Consider the following 11,301-nt stretch of genomic DNA (forward strand, 5'->3'; position numbering starts at 1 on the left):
AGAGGATTGTCTGGCAGTTGGGTCGGATTTAGAGGAAGCCTCCTCATGAACTTTTTGTGCCATCATTGCTTCAGCTATCACTGGGCACTCTGGTTTGCATAGCTCATGTGTATGACCAACAGCTATCTCCTCGACATCTTTGTAATCGTTTGGAATCCACTCCTCCCCAAGCCCTAGCCCCCAATCATTTTTTCCCAACTCAAACCCATGCTCATCAATGCCAATATCTTTGCACTCAATTAATCCTTCCTCACGCACATAGTTTGTGAAACTTCCACTAATAGGGCCCGCCTCAATGCCTATTATTTGTAAAATGAGGGCAATGTTTTGATTCTTCTTAGGCCAGCTTTGTTGCAGTCTCTCAGGCTCCAAGATTTGTACGATTATAAATTTCCTGACTTCCACACCATTCCCCATGGACATATTCTAATTATGTGCCAGCGAGATGCGAAGGTTCCCGTCAATGTTGTCTAGAGCCGCATCAATCTCCCCTAGAAAGGCATGCCGAAATAATTTGGCATGCTTTCTTTGCCCGTTGCTTGCTCATTGGGCCATGTAAACCAACATTGCCACAAACAAAATAGGTATATTTACATTAACCCAGTACCGATAGTATGCCCTCAAAAATTCCTCCCCTAGAATCGTTTGCATGTAGAACCAAAGGGTGGTTTGTCTCCATGACAGAGAGTAGTCTCTTACCCAACACCTCCCCTAGAAATGTCATGTGTTGCTTTGTTGTTTCAAGCAAAATGGGTGTATCCATTTTCAAAACATAGTCGCCACTCACCCAATCTCTACTCGACTACTCTCCAGCTTTAGCGTGAACAATTAAGGCACTCAAGACAAGTCGTTCATCTAAATACTCGCCCATCCCCACTATTAATCCTTCGCATGAGTTTGGCAATTATGTAAATGCAGTGTTGATGTTGTACATTGTTAATTATTTAATTAAAATAAATTAAAACAAGTGCCCTATAGTGGCCAGTACTATATAATGAACTAAAAAATAAAATATTTCATAATTATGAACAATTGAGTTTTATATAAAATAATATATAATATTTGATAGAAAATTAAGGCATACTCCAATATTTAATTTAAAGGCATTTGAACGGCTTGATAATAAATGTCTCATTAAATGCACCCTTATCGTAAGTTGCCTTAGGTGATATAATCTTGCCTCGTGATCATAAAAATTCATTTAGCTCATCCTCAGGGAGGACGTACCTCTACATGCTCCAATGGAAGAACAACATATCCTGGTTAAATCAGGGGATATTTATTTGAATATTACTACCATGATTAGTTGAATATTTAATATTACAACAAATTTATATGTTTATATTAATAGTATATATATCTTATTTTTTTATTTTTGTAATTTTGTATACAAGTTCAAGCAATTACATAGACGATATATAGGTGATTAATTTTAATTGTAGGATGGTGTGGATGTTTTTGCCCATGATTAGGAGGTAAGCTCTTGTGGGATATGGTGTTTTTTGGGGGTTTAGCATAGAAGAAAAATTTACTGTAAAACTTTTTACTTATTAATATAATGTGTGTTGGCCCTACCCAACTATTCCTAAACTTGTTGCGATACATGTGTAGAAATTTAATCTCTTCCTTGAAAAGAGCCCACAAACACAATTACACATTCACAAGAGATTTGTAAAGATAAATAACAAAATCTTTGATATTATTATTCATGTGAGATCAAGAAGTACATTCTGGAGACAATGTCTATTGTAATTTTCATGACAATTCATAAACTAATTAATATTATTGAAGGAATATTTCCATTCTTCACTGTGAAAGACTTGACATTCTAACTTAGACATTGCTACTCTACCCTTTTCCAAAGAGACCAAGATTCCCTCCAAAAAATCCTCTTAATTACAGCCTTGAATTCTTTTTTTAAGAGTAAGGAATGCAACAAGATTCAGGTTGTTTACAATTGGCATGTTCTCATTTGACATATGTTTATTTTACACACATGGAAATGAAATATTCCCAATCTAAAACAAAAAAGGATAACTTATCAAACCATATGCAGTAAAATTATTATGAAATTGTCACGATGAAGAATAAAATACTGTTGAAATTCAACTGCTTGAGTCGCGCCACCATCACACTAATGATGATTTTGTTGAATATCCAAACAACTAAGAAGGGGGGTGAATCAGTTGATAACTCAAATCAATTTATTTTATTCTTTTCACATTCAGACCAACTAATAGAATTAACTGAAATAAATATAGCATGAAAATATAAACATACAACAGATCACACAATGAATACTAGATATGACATGGAAAACCCAAGAAGGGAAAAACCACGAAGAATGTTAGTTCTCAATATAAAACACCAGTTAAGGTGATTTTTACAAAGGGTGGCTCACTACCAAAACGCTCACTGCCAAAGAAAGAGAGAAAGAAAGAAAGAATCCACCACTGAAACACAATCTACAAAATTGAACTACTTTTGGTGCCTCAATACCATCACACTCTCACATATCACCAATGGTCAGATCTTTCCTTTTCAGTCTCGCATATCTTCAATAACAATGTCACACTTTTTATCATGTGAACATAATCAGATCATCCTCATATATATATTGTCTTCCAGGAAGCATAATCTTCCAAGTCAGCCAAAACAGAGATTTGAAATAGGTCAACACTAAAAATCATAGTGGTGGGAAGAAATGAGAAGTAGACTATATCATAACGCACATCAACGATCAAATCAACATGTTACAATCATGACTCACACTACATCAAAAAGCCGCTACACATCCTTGAATTCCAAAATTAATCTAGACCCAAACATCATTGCCCAAAGCATCAAAAATAAGAATGGGACCAAGATACCCATGAATACCATTGATCAACACCATATCCAATAACTAGAAATATCTAGATCGCTACCAACACATCTTTAGGAGCACCAAAGATTTTAGGAACACATATTTCAAATCACCAACACCAAGAACATCAAGGACATCAATGACAACCATTATGTTAACATCAATGACAACCAAACAAAATAATCAACAACATATCGGCAACAATCTCCCCCTTTGTCATTGATGGCAAAATCCATCAACAACAAATGCATGACACACACTCTCTACACAACTCTGCACAACTTTGCAACAACTCAGCAACTCTCTGAATCTCTCAACAACTCTCAAAACTCTCCCCCTTTGACATCAAGGACAAAGGCGAGCATAACTCCCCATAAGAAACTTACTCCTACTCCCACTACAACAAAGCACTCAAGCATTAGTCCAAATAAGAATATGCAAGTTGTTCAATGGACCAATGCACAACCAAATGTACATCAGTTCACACTAGGGAGGAGTAAAACCCCTAACTTCTGTTGGAGATACTCAAAAGTATCTTTACACAATGCCTTCGTGAAGATATTTGCAATCTGCTCTTTTGTAGGTACATACTCAAGCTTTACTTTACTATCCAGCACTTTTTCCCTCAAGAAGTGATACTGAATGGATATATGCTTTGTTTTAGAATTTTGTACTAGATTCTTGAAAATATTTATTGCACTAGTGTTATCACACATGATAGAGATAGGTTCATTGAATTTTACACCAATATCCTTCAAAGTCTGCTTCGTCCATAAAATATGTGTGCAATGTGAAGATGTTGCAATGTATTCTACTTCAATTGTAGATAAAGAGATAGAATTATGCTTCTTACTTGACCAAGCAACTAACCGAGATCCAAGAAAGAATGATCCATCACTTGTACTCTTCCTATCATCAACACTTCTAGCCCAATCTACATCAGTATAAGCTGTCAGAGTGAAATTTGAATTTTTAGGGCATCACAAACCAAATTCTTCTATTCCTTTTAGATATTTGAAAATTATTTTTACTGCCACAACATGTGATTCATTCGGTTCTTGCTAAAATCTAGCCACCAAACAAACTGTATACATGATATCCAATCTGGTAACAGTCAAATATAACAGTCCTCCAATCATTGATCTATATTGACTTGCATATGCTTTAGGGGATTTATCATATTTTTTCAATTTGCATCTAGTGGTCATAGGTGTACACACCAGTTTGGAGTTCTCTAATCCAAACTTCTTCCACAATTCCTTAATGTATTTAGACTAAGAAATGAAAATTCCTTTGCCATTTTGATTTACTTGTAAACCAAGAAATAAATTTAACTCATCAATCATGGACATCTCAAATTCCTTCTACATCTCATTAGAAAAATTTTTACACATACCTTCATTTCCTCCAAAAATTATGTCATCAAAATACACTACAACAATTAAGATTTTACCTGAATTAGTTTTGAAATATAAATTGCTATCAGTCGAACCCTTCTAAAAACCTTGATCAATTAAGTATTTATCTAGCCCTCCATACCAAGCTCTAGGTGCTTGTTTCAATCCATATAGGGCCTTCTTCAATTTGCAAACAATGTTCGGATCATCTTTCAACTTAAATCCTTCACGTTGTTCAATGTAAACTTCTTCTTTCAACTCTCCATTTAAAAATACTAATTTCCTATCCATCTGATAAACTTTGAAATCATTAAAAGCTACAAAAGCCAAAAACATCCTGATTGCCTCCATCTGAGCAACAGGTACATATGTCTTGTCTTTTTCAATGCCTTCAATTTGAGTATAACCTTTGCAAACCAACCTTGCTTTATTTCTCACAACCTTCCCATCTTCATCCAACTTGTTCTGGAATACCCACTTTGTTCCAATCACATTCTTATATGTCATTATGTTAGTTGATTCCCATGTCTGATTCTTCTCAATCTGTTACGGCTCTTCTTTTATTATCTTCATTAAATTATGATTACTGCAATCTTCCTCTATTGTTTTCGGTCCAGTCTCTGAAATTAAACATAACAGGACTTGTTCTTGAGTTTCTTTGCTTCTTGTGGTGATAAATTTGTTCTTATCTCTAATAATCTGATCCACTAAGTGATTCTTCTGAACATACCTTGGGGTCTTAGATGTAGAAGTCAGAGCTTCCTAAGATTCCTTTTCTTCTTCTTTGATCTTCTTTTTTTTCTATCATCTGGTTCAGCAGACTCATATGCTACCAATTTGTCAGACTCTCTAGAAGTATCTTCATCAACTTTCACATTTGCACTTTCAACGATCTTGTTCAGCCTTTTTTTGTAACACGGGTATGCCTTACTCCTTGTAGAGTATCCTAGGAATATGCCTTCATCAACTCTGTTGTCAAACTTTCCAAGAGTATCTTCATATCTTCATATGTAACATTTGCTTTTGAATACCTTGAAATATTTCACTGTCGGAGTTCTACCATGCCATAGTTCATAAAACGTCTTTCCATGTCTTTTCAGTATAGAATTTTGTTAGAAGTGTAGACTGCAATATGAATTGCCTCTAATAGAATTCTGGGAGTTATACTCCTTTGATCATTTTTTTGGTTGCCTCTTGAATTGTTTGGTTCATCATTTCCACTACACCATTATGTTGAGGTGTTCTCGGGGCAAACAACTATCTTTTAATATCATGCTTCTCACAAAAATTGTTAAACTCATCAAAAGTAAACTCCCCTCCTCTATCAAACCTCAAACACTTAATCTTAATGAAGGCGAACAAACTACCCGAGCCGAAGACAAAACCAACTTGATGGGCCAGTGATCCGAACCTCTCCATTCAAGAATCTCAGAGCTTGTGGACCACGCCCCTCCGATCCAAAAATAGGAAACCAGAAAATGATCCAATTGTTCAGCAATCCAATTCTCTCCCACCCTCCTGTTATTCCAAGTGAACAAACCATTGTTGGGCTTGACGTCAACTAGCTGCAGCAAGGAGATACTATCCAAGAAAAGGAAAGAAGAAGGTTCCAACCGCATTACACCCCCTTCTTATCACTCAACTCCAAGATGGCATTTAAGTCTCCTACCATAATCCATGGATGAAAAGGGGCCAACCTTCGCATACCTAACACATGTGACCATAAGCTTTGCTTACCCTGAAAATCAGTGGGAGCATAGATATTCGAAAACAAGATGAGTTCCGCAGTCTCAAGACTAGACATCACTCCAGATAATGAGGATCTGGAGGCAACCCACCAAACAGGGCGGAACCTTAAAGGGTTCCAAAGACAGGCCACCCCTCCCGAGGAACAGCTGCCCCAACACACTGACACTCGCCTCGCCCCCACAACTTTGTCACGAGACCCATCATACTCTCCACTGAAAGTTTAGTTTCTTGCAAGAAAAGGACATCAGGTGAGTGATTCCTAATCAAATCCCGAACACCTTTTTGTCTAGGGCCATTGTTCAAGCCCCTTACATTCCATGGGAGCACAATCATTTAGGAGGGTTGGAAAAGTGTGAATCCAAAGTCTTCACTGACCCTGACTCAACCAAATTCTCCCCCATCAATTTGATCTTATCCAAATCCTTCTTTCTGCCAACCTTTGAGCTCTTCTCTGAAGCACTTTTCTTAATATCCCACTGGTGTAGGCCCAAGTGAATGGCTGACTTATTACTTTTAGCCCCAATCGGTTCCTATTTCGAAGCTATCGGAGAACCCTCCCCCTCAGCCCGATTCACCTCAATACCAGGTGCCAGGCCCAACTAAACCCCTACTGTTTGGTCCATCTCCATCTACTGGCTTCCAACCACTAGCAAGGCCTAGAAAGATTCCTCCATTACACTTTCTAGCACCCCTCCTGATGCACCCTGATCTAGAGGGGCTAACCCCAGGTTTACTTCCTAATGACTCATATCATCCAAGGCCTCAAATCTGTTAAAGGTCTCCTCCTCACGTTTCTCCTATAAGGGTCTCTTTTGTCCTTTGTTCTTGTTCTTTGTCTTAACTGAGACAAAACCATCAGCACCCTCTACCACACCCAACATGGTAGCTTTCCCTTTCTCAGCCCTGTCAAGGCTCGGTTTTGACTGCTGAGGTTGTCGCACTACTAGTTTATATCTAGGACACTTACGCTGTAAATGACCATACTCATGACACAGACGGCAGTGAAATGGTAAAGTCTTGTAATCTAGCTATTGAACCCATGAATAAGAGCCTGCACACATATCTATAGCATCTGGCAAGGGTTTACTAAGATCTATTTCAACACAGATACGTGCAAAGGTCATTACCTTTCTCCCCAGAGTTTGCGTCGAGGATCCCACTGGCCTCCCAAGCATAGCAGCTAGCATCTGTAGCACATCCTCTCGACAGCATTCCACTGGAAGATGTGGTAGCCGAACCCACACCGGAACTCTATTTGGGAGCTCCTCTGAAGTATTAAACCCCGCATGCCAAGGTTTGATGAATAATCCCACCTGGTTGTAAAAATATGGGCCTCCTTCAAAGACCTTATTGTGATCCTCTATGCAGTTGAACGTAACCATGAAATAGTTATTTGCCAGCAGCATAATCTCCATTTCCCCATCCGGTGCCCATGTCCGTTGCGCCCAATTTTCCAAAAACTGCAATGAAACCCTCATTCCCAAGAACTTGCAGTATAGTGAGTGATTTGAAAAGTATTCGATGTCTTCAGCTATAATCTCAGGAGGGATAATCAGCTTCGGTCTCTCACTGCATCTCTCCAAGCAACCATTAATTTTCACCATGCGTGAGCTACCAGCACTCCCAGATCCAGAGTCAGAAGAGAATACGTTATTGTTAAACGTCTTCACATTCTGAAATGGGGGTTTTGATCCCATTGTAACACGGAAATCCATGGCTGGAACTGCCTGCGAGGTTTCCCCACCTGAAGTCACCATCGGGGCACACAAAAAATTAATAACAAATAGGGACAACGGCCTAGGGCCCACACCCCAAGGTCTCCCCATGGGGGCTCAGCACCCAAGGCCCTCCCCTCACCCGCACCACCAAGGAACGACCTGCCAAAAATCCCTAACACCTGGGATAGCCTCGGCCGCAGCAGCAGATCCCCACCCCCGCGCGGCCTTCACACCTCCCGGTGACCACCCTCGCAGCCACCCCCGAGCCCTAGTAGCCCCTTCCTCCTCCGTCTTCCCCCAACACCCTACACTTCCCCCTTGCGCGAGACCACACCATCCCTGCCTGCAAGCTAGGGCCGCAAAACCCTAGCTCGGCCTCCTGCACGCACCCACATGAACGTCATCCTCAAGAAGTATCCGCCCAATTCAATTGTAACCTCACATATTACTAAAGAAGAAACATATAAATAATTTATATATGTAAAATTTATTTATATTATAAATATAAGGTTGTGAAAAAAAATCAATATATTGATTATAATATAAATAATCATGATTAAAATGAATAATAAAAATAAATTATAATCTTAACATTTTAAATTTAATTATTTATAAGTAAAATTATATTTTAAATATTCTACATTGCAATTTTCAATCTAGAATTAAATTTCAAATAATTTTAAATATTGATAATGTTTAAATTGATTGTGTAATATATAATATTTATTTTTTTATTTATCAATTATCATTAAATCAATTTATATAATATTATCATTAAAATATATATATCACTATATCTCTCCCTCTCTATATATTTATCTATTCCATCTTTATATATCCTTCTCTCCTTTTTTTTATCTTTCTAAATGTTCCACCAATTGACCTCATATACTATGCAAATGTATGAAAAAATATACAAAAGAAAAATTCTAATTAACCTACCACACCTCGTCAACATACTCATTACATGACAAGGTGATATTTCCATCTCTTTATCTCTCCTTTCTATTTGTATCTCTACCCCTTCTTATCACTATCTCTCTCTCTCTCCCTTTTCTATCCCTTTGATTTCCTCGGCTTGATTGTCTTCTCATTTAGAGGTTTCTTTTAGTTGTGTTTGGATCTCTATAATTGGGTCCATAGTTGATTTGAAGTTATTCCTTATCCATTGAAATATTTGTTTCATAAACAACATCATGGTCAAAATTATGAACGGTTTTATTGTATTTTGATATTGTTAGACCAATTTACAAAAGACTCAAATTTAATATAATAGAAATAACTTTACTTTATTACTTTTAAATAATTATTTGTTCATCTTAAAAAAAAATTATGCAAATATCTACAATTTCACAATACATTTCAAATTATTTTATTACGAATAATATATCTAGATTTTTACATTTAAGTAAATGCATTTTCTATTGTTTTCTACTCTAAACTAACAATACTATTGGCAGGAACTTGACGCTTTGCATCTCTTGTTTAAATCTACCTTGCATATGTAATATCATATATTTTTCACTACTTTGCATCGAACCTTTTTGTAAAAAGGTGCTAAGTGATGTTGTTATAAATCACTTAGGCATGTGTTTATGCAAGGTACTAAGTATTTATTACTTTTGATGAGTCAAAAGTGATATGGCTACAATTTATGAGAAGTTTACTAAACATGTGGAAGGAATATAGGGTTGTTTTGAGTCAATTTAGGGAAAGTTGGAGTGCTTTTATGGTTGGACATGGTCAAAGTTGACCTTTTCAACACTTTGGAGTTCTTTTGGAGAAGATTCAGTTGCTATATTTTGGGCTTTTTGGAGACATCCGACCCAAGTTGGTTTCTAGGTCCTTTTTTTTAGGGATTTTTGGAGGGAGGTTTTGATATAAAAAACACTTGTTGGTTTAGTATGAAGAGGGTTCGTTTTATTCTTTTTATCCATCTTGTGACTTTTGAAATCATTGATAGAAGAAGACTACATATTTTGTAGCTAATATTGACATGTATACCAGTTTATGCTTTGGAGATTAATGAAGATAAGCATTTTACCTTCTCAATTTTATGTCTAATTATGTGCATTTGTTTAATTGATGCAACTAATTGTGAAATTGTCTAAATCCTTGTGGTTATGTCTCATTCTAGCACCTTTTGCAAAATAATATGTATGGTAGGTTGTGTTGATATGCAAATATTGTCTAGTTGTGAAAAGCATCTTTCCTTCTAGGAATATTAGCATCAAAGTCTTCTTATGAAATATTTATGCAAGAAACATATAGAACTGAGTTGTGGTTGTCAGCTTCATCATTGATTGAATTGTGTGTGCATGTTGTTATACAGGTCCTAGTTAGTCTTTTAGTGCATCACCCATTAGATTGTAGGTTTAATTCATGGAATCTTTTTCTCTTTTCCCAATAAGGTCGTTAGAATAGTTAGATTTAGGTGAGGCCCCATAAGAACCAGATTTCTCTAGAGGCTCACTCCAAGTTTAGGCAACCCATAAGTCTAGGAGTGTTCCCAATTTTCTCCTTAAAGCTAATTTCTGCAAATTAGCAAGGGTGCATTTTTTAGAGATAACACCACCCTATATTAATCTAGATGAAAGTTGCATGAATGCAAGATTAATTTACCAACCTAAATTAATCTAGATGAAAGTCGCATGAATGCATGATTAATTTACCAACCTATATTAATCTAGATGAAAGTTGCTTGCATGCATGATTAATTTACCAACTTAAATTAATATAGATGAAAGTTGCATGAATACAAGATTAATTTACCATCCTATGTTAATCTAGATGAAAGTTGCATGAATGCAAGATTAATTGTCTTTTACAATAACATAATTAAAAACACCATAACTTTTTCAATTCTTATCAAAATCAAAAACCATAAAATGATCTAGAAAGGTGAGAATGAGATCTAAATAACCCAGAAAGTATTTGTTTTTATTATGCATTCAAATTATTGTGCACGATCAAATGACATTTTTTAGGACTTGCAATTGCTACATTAAAAATCTGCAACTTCACAAAACTTTCAAATAACATTATATCAAAGCATGTTCACGTCAAGTTCACCAAAAAATGTAGATAGGGAATTTGGTAAAACATCATGGCATTATAAAGCCAACCACAAAAGAAAAATATCATGAAAAGTAACCCTAATCACAATCAATAGAAGTATGAAAACAAAATGCTCAAAACAAATGCAAACCAATGCAAGCACTTCTTCCATTCCCTTCCATTGTTCTTATTTCTCCTTCAAATATATGTGGCTCTCGTCTACAAATGCAAGTGTATTGAAAGCAAGATAATCACAAAATGATAGCAAAGTAATTTTGACAACATAAGGATACTTGAAATATGGTTGTTAAAATGATTGAAAATGGACTCAATTTATAGAGAAAATATCTCCAAAATGACATGAGAACAATAAGGCAATTGAAAGAGGCAAATTGATTAAAAAAATGGCATAATTGAATGACAAATTATGACAAATTTCTATGCCAAAATATGACAAATTGAAGAGAGATTTGTGTCTCACAACCTATGACACATTTAATTAAAAACTAAAGCC

This window comes from Cryptomeria japonica, chromosome 9, assembly GCF_030272615.1.
Source record: "Cryptomeria japonica chromosome 9, Sugi_1.0, whole genome shotgun sequence".
In the NCBI taxonomy this organism is placed as follows: Eukaryota; Viridiplantae; Streptophyta; class Pinopsida; order Cupressales; family Cupressaceae; genus Cryptomeria; species Cryptomeria japonica.